At 41.5% G+C, this 6,869-nt stretch overlaps 1 pseudogene; it reads right to left on the bottom strand.

Annotated features, from left to right (window-relative positions):
* Nucleotides 1–1,509: 1,509 nt before the first annotated feature.
* On the bottom strand, nucleotides 1,510–1,968 carry LOC108635558 (annotated as a pseudogene).
* Nucleotides 1,969–6,869: the final 4,901 nt, after the last annotated feature.

Here is a 6,869-nt window from a genome sequence, read left to right as displayed (position 1 = left end):
GCATTTTCTGCCTCCTGCTGGTTGTTGAAGCCTTTCCCTCACAAAATGTTGTCAGGATGTTTGAAGAATTGGTGGGCAAGAGGTCAGGTGAATATGGCGGATGAGGCAAAACTTTTGCACCAAGCTAATATCACTATCAGGAATTTCTGATGGAAAGTGATTGGTGTTTGCCCAAGAACAAAACATGGATTTGCTTCAGGGAAGGGGGAAAGTAGTTTTTTTCTTTCTCTCTTGGGTCTAAAACACACGCACTTTCTCACACACAAAAAAATCAAAGTGAGGAAAATTAAATGCTTTTTATTAATGAATTTGCCACACAGAGATTTTGGGTGAGTTAGTCAGAGGCAAAAGTGGTTTCAGGTGAGTATTTTCTAATGGGTAAACATACATAGCCATTTGGTGGGATAGAGAAAGGGGCCTTCTGTCTATTTTTACCCCATTACTTCTGCAGCCTCAGCCAGTGCCTACACAACTGTGTTCAGTGGAAAGTCTCTTTGTGCCAAATCCAAAGCTTCAGAAGGAGCAATTAAATGTTCATGAGACATAAACGTGGAAAAGTGGAAAAAGCAATTTTCTCCTTACAGATAGATCATTTGAATAAAACTTGGTGTCAAAGATGACTGAAGAGAAACTTTCCCGATGACGCTGTGGGTGTGAACATTTTCATAGAGATTTTCCCTAGAAACAGTTTTGCACAATAGCTGACAAACCTGGCCCAGGTGTTTCACATCAGTCTTCTGAGATGGTATCTTCACTGAGGTCAGCAGAAACTCTAGCTGAATTTCCTTAAATCCTATACCTCTAAGACCAAGTGCAACTTAGGCCTTAGGAATTTTGTACCACTTTGGCCAATTCTGTGTGGCTGGTACCTTAGCCACTAAAAAACTGCTTTTAAATCATTTCTAGGTAACAATTAGATTAAAATTTGTCCTTTGAAGTCTGCTTCCAGTTGGCATTTTGGATATCACTTAAATTGAATCTCTGCTTCTGTGCTCATATGTTGGGTCACGTGGCCATGGGGCCTATTAAAGGTTTTATTTTTAAAAAAAACCAAATTTTCTTTTTAATACTGTTAAAACAGTAACACTAAAAAGCATGAGACTATGAGTATGCATTGCCAAGTCAATCCAAATAGCAATTCTGATTTAGACTTGATGATGTGTAAGGTCCTAACGGTAACTATTATAAACATATGTTCTTTGTCAAGACAAGCTCTCAGCTACAGAATTCTAAAAACTCCATCTCCTAAGGTACCAGCAAAGAGGAAAGGGATTTTTAACCCGAGAGCAGAGTAGGAATGGAGTTGCTGGTTACCAGGGGAGGAATCTGAGTCATCACAGCAGGAAGGTTAGAGAAGGACTTGGTTCTATGGCTTCAGAGAACACTAACTAGTCTAAAACTATATTTTTAAAACTTTTTCCCCCAGTCCTAAAATTCACCCAGGAGGTGAATTACAGAGGCTGGTGTAACTGCAAAGCAGAGAAAATGGATCAGCGTGGAGGGCTGCTCCTAGTCGGAGAGGTCGAATGGCATCTTGCTGATGACCTCCCCACTCTCGTCGACTATGGTGTGGTAGACCCAGCGGCGGTTGCAGCGGCAAGTGGGCCCGCACTTGGTGGAGTTACACTTGGGGCACGGGTAGAAGCAACCCAGGCAGTCTTCATCAAGGCAGTCACACAGGTCAGCCTGATTGAAGGTGAGCCTGCCCTTTTGGTCATACTTGTTGACTTTGCGTTTTTACAGGAACAAACTCATTCTTCCTTGCCATTTGCCCTTCCTTTATCAGCTGCCTTAATTTAGGGTTGAAGTTGGCTACCTGAGGCCCGGGATTTTGAAAATGACAACCGTTTTAACTGCCGCTCCACCCGTTTTCATCTGCTTCAGTTCCATCTCACTTGGTTTCTCAGGAGAACTTGGACGTGCAGGTCTCTCTCGCACGGAACTGCTTTTTTCTGCTTGGTCACTCATTTCTGCTCACCTGGGGACACAAACAAAGTCAGCAACCATTTGTGGGAGCTCAGTCAACCATGAGGACGCTGGAGCTGGTAAACGTCATTTCAGAATGGGCCTATGAAGTTTTTACTTCCAACCTGGGTTTAAGTGGATAGGAGCAAGTTTATCAACACCAACAAATCTTTGGACAAAGTGCTTTTATCAGATAGTATTTCCTCCTTTATTCAACCATCTCTTTTTTCTATCAACTGTTTAAATAACCATTCATGTTGGTCCGAGACTAGTACTTTTCAAACATTAATGTGCATATGAATCAGGAAACATCTTGTTAAAAACTAGATTATGATTCAGTTAGGACTGGGGTGGGGCCAGAGAATCTACCCTGTCTAATGTAATGCCCAGATTATACTGATATTGCTAATTCCAAACCTACTTTGAGTCTCAAGGGCCTAGAGCTAAACCAATAGTGATTAGGGGCCACAATTGCTTGATCAGGGGCAAAAATTGCTTCGATTTAATAGAAACCCAATTATTCTTCTTAGGTGAGTGGCCCTAGGATAGGAAAACAACAGTTTTTTATGTAAAGAATCTCTTTCTCTCCACAATTCCCGCCCCCTCCCTGCCCCCCCGATACTACCCCCACAGAAGGCAAACTTGACTTTTCCTCCAGCTAAATTGGTTTGAACAAAAGAAAATACTGTTTGAACCACTTCAGATCAATAAACATATTCCTTGTTTCTAATGACTGTAGTAAGTAATGGAAAATTGGATGGTCATTTTTAGGCAATTGCTTTTCTCTTTAAAACATCAGCACATTAGCTGTGGTTTCTTTCGTTTGAAGTCACCTCCAATTCTTCTCAGGAAACACTCTACAAGCTTACTTTAAGGTAATTCATCATATTGAATTAGTGACTGGTTTCTAAAAGGCTTTCTAAGGTCAGTACATTCTCAAGGACTTTCAGTGTCATTTCACCTCTCTCCATGTCTCACTGTCTCTGTGTGTCTGTCTCTTCCCTCACCACTCCCCCCATCCCTCTGTTTCTCCTCCTAATAGGCCCATGTCCTAACAGACTCCACAAAGCTTCCCAAACTACTAATGACTTAAAGTAGAGATGCCCACTTCTTTAAGGATGTTCTGCCTAGCTTCCAGAAGCAAACTGGCCAAAAGGAAGAGAGACAGGGGATGGGGCATCAGCTGTGAGAGGATCACCGTACTAGAGAAAAATTCCCTTTGCTTCTCACTGGAGAGTTTCAGGCAATTCCAGAGGACTGGCCCCACACTCTTTGATACATATTACCTATTTCACACAACAGGTTCCCTTTTAGGTCTTCCTTGGCACCTGAACGATGTAGTGTCTATAGAGAGGGAAAAGCAAATGATTCCCCTGAATCTCTCTCTTGAATTGGATTTATTTGCCAGGATCTTGTTGAGTAAATACCCAGGACAGAAATAATACAGTTTCATAATCTCTACCTAAGTTAGTGCAATGTTTTGGCAGGTCTAGAACATTTAGTTTTTTATTACTCTAATTCTCTGAGTTGTAATTTCATAGTTGACTCCTTACCTTACTTTTTTTAGGGGGAAAAGGGTAGCAGCTACCTTTCTGATACATTACCCTAGGCAGAGGAGCCTCAGGCCTCACACTGCCAGGGATCAAACACTAGCACTGCCTTCACCACTAACTATCTGACTTTAACTTAAGATGACTTCAGCTGCTTAACCTCAGTTTCCTCATCTGAAAATGGGGATAATAATAGAACCTTCTCTATGGGTATGCCCTAAATTAGGTGCAGTGAGAACTTCAAAGATGATATAAGACCAGGTTTCTGCCCGCAAAGGTTTGGCAATCTCCACTGGAGAGATCAAGTGTCTGCAGCTCACTGCAAAGACAGGGAAAGGAGCTCCAGTTCAGATTCTGAGAACCCTATGGAGGATGGGGGTGGGGTTCGTACTAATCAAACATCAATAGAGGCATCCCTATTTAGAACTAAGCTTTATATCTTCTTTCTGCACCCCCCCCCCCAGTTTAGTGAGGTGCTCAGTCACTCAGTTGTGTCCACCTCTTTGCAACCCCATGGACTATAGCCCTCCAGGCTCCTCGGTCCATTTTCCAGGCAAGAATATTGGAGTGGGTTGCCATTCCCTTCTCCAGAACTAACCTTTTCATCTTAAAGAATTCCGGTTCATCCCCATAATGGTAAAAGAAGTGAGTGAGTGAGTGAGTGAGTGTGTGTGTGTATGTGTGTGTGCATGTGCAAATTTACCACCATAATTCAGTCTAAAGCCACTGTTTTTTTTCATTCATTCAGCAAATATTGATCAAGAGTATACCATATAAGCTAGGAAGTGTGCCCTATTTATTTCAGTCACAACTGCACACACAAGTCCAGAGTCCTTCAAGCAGTGGTCCTTACAGAAATGAATAAATTGGGGTAAAACTCTTTCACTCTTCAATTAGGCAAAATATCTGTATAGGCCAATTTTAAGGCACAGTATTTGTTTTAGAAACAGGCATCAAGACTCTGGTGGAGAAACTCAAAGTTTAGTTATGAATAGCTGTGAACCAACAGAGAAGGCAATGGCACCCAACTCCAGTACTCTTGCCTGGCAAATCCCATGGATGGAGGAGCCTGGTAGGCTGCAGTCCATGGGATCTCTAAGAGTCGGACACACTGAGTGACTTCCCTTTCACTTTTCACTGTCATGCACTGGAGAAGGAAATGGCAACCCACCCCAGTGTTCTTGCCTGAAGAATCCCAGGGACAGGGGAGCCTGGTGAGCTGCCGTCTATGGGGTCACGCAGAGTCGGACACGACTGAAGTGAGTTAGCAGCAGTAGTATCAGCAGCTGTGAACCCAACACAAACCTGATTCTCAATTATAGAAAGTAGAATCAGGTTACAATGAGACCTTTTACTGCAGGAGCACTGGATATTGCAAGTAAAATCACCAGGCAGCTGAACAGATGTGGCCATGTTATGTTCAGCTATAGCACACTCAAGACTTCCCTGGTGACTCAGACGGTAAAGGGTCTGCCTACAATGTGGGAGACCTGGGTTCAATCCCTGGGTGGGAAAGATCTCCTGAAGAAGGGAGTGGCCACCCACTCCAGTATTCTTGCCTCCCCCGCCCCCCACCCAGAAAAGGGTTCAAGGAAATATTGGGCTTCCCTGGTGGCTCAGAGGTTAAAGCGTCTGCCTGTAACGCAGGAGACACGGGTTCAATCCCTGGGTGGGAAAGATCCCCTGGAGAAGGGAATGGCAACCCACTCCAGTACTCTTGCCTGGAGAATCCCATGGACGGAGGAGCCTGGTGGGCTACAGTCCATGGGGTCGCAAAGAGTCAGACACGACTGAGTGACTTCACCTTCTATAGCACACTCACACTTTGACATGAGATATGTTTGTGAACCAGAATTGTTAGCTTAAACCCCAGGGTCTCTTAAACCCTTGACCTCTCTCAAAAATGTTGGGAGGATATGTTGAGGCAAACAGTTTAGGGGAATTCAAAACAGAAATAAATGCTCGGTGAATGCATTTGAACCCTTGACATCCCAATCCTGTTGGTCAAGAAAGATCTTGCTATTTTCACAGGGAAGTAATTTTTCTGTTGAAATCACTTTGAAGGTAACATTATTTTCTTCTTGTCACTCAACAATTTATTTACTTGTCATAAAATAAAGTGAAAAAACTCTGAGCCCAACCACATAGAAGTCTTACATGCATGAGCTTTATCATTATCTTTCTTACCATAGTTCTCTTAGTCCTTAAATTTCATGGTGCTGAAAATATCCTTTTTGTGTTTCTTTTCTGGATTGTTCTCCCTCTGAGCAATGGTTACCAGAATCTTTTAGAATGACACGTATTTGCTAATTGGATTAAAGGCGAGATAATGGAAAACTTTTTTCCCCAACTATCTGGGTGATATTCTTAATCTGGAAAACAGATGTTTCAACATCTTTTTGCATCTTTGTGTTCATGATTACAGTAAGGTTTCAGAACACTCCAAATGATTCCAATTCACTTTCCACATAGTTGGAAGCAGGAAGCCATTAAGATGAACCCCTTTCAACTTACATGCAATAATAGGAGGTGAAAGAAGGTAGAAAAGGGAGGAAGGAATCCATTAGACTTGTTCTTGGTTGATGTTTTTTATACTTCTCTCAGCTCTCAAAACTGTCTTTTTGTTTAATTCACTTATTGAAGCAGTTGATGCTTTTTATTATCCCACGTGCATAGATTAAAAATATTAAAATATACTTACTCAGTGGAAGATGAAAGATAATCCTTATTTAGATGGTTACACTACTTTCACTGAAGACAGTCCTTTTTCCTAAAGCATCATAAAAACACAGTTTATCATCTATTCATTAGGGGGAAAATGTGTTACATGTAACACACAAATAAAATCTGTCCTTCCCAATAACTGTGTCTCTTAACTTTCATCTTTCATCTAAAAATGTTTATACAACTATTGTAGGCCATTGGTATTTGAGAAAATGGGAGGAAAATGGTTATTACTGAAATAGACTTCATGAAAAATAGTTTCAAATGTTCAAAGTATGTTTAAAAAGAAAAAATCGAAGGGGGCAGAAGAAATCTTATTCTAGTAGTACCCTGGCTGAAAGTTTCAACAAATTTAGTCTTTTAAAAAAACCTTCAGTAATAGTAATAATGAAAGAGATCCTTTTCATTTAACAGTGAGAATGATTAATTTGCCATTAGAAAAACTTCACATTTTCCATAACTGATACTGGGAATCAAAGATGTATGGGAACATTGTCTATATTTGAGGTTATACAAAAGCCTTGATGTATAGAGAAGTGGAGATTCTTGGGTCCTGCACCCAGAAATTCCAATTCATTACTTCTGGGGGGTTGCCTGTGACTCTGCATTTTTAACAAACAGCCCTGGTGA

Source organism: Capra hircus, unplaced genomic scaffold, assembly GCF_001704415.2.
Source record: "Capra hircus breed San Clemente unplaced genomic scaffold, ASM170441v1, whole genome shotgun sequence".
Classification (NCBI taxonomy): domain Eukaryota; kingdom Metazoa; phylum Chordata; class Mammalia; order Artiodactyla; family Bovidae; genus Capra; species Capra hircus.
This window is presented reverse-complemented; position numbering and strand designations above follow the sequence as displayed.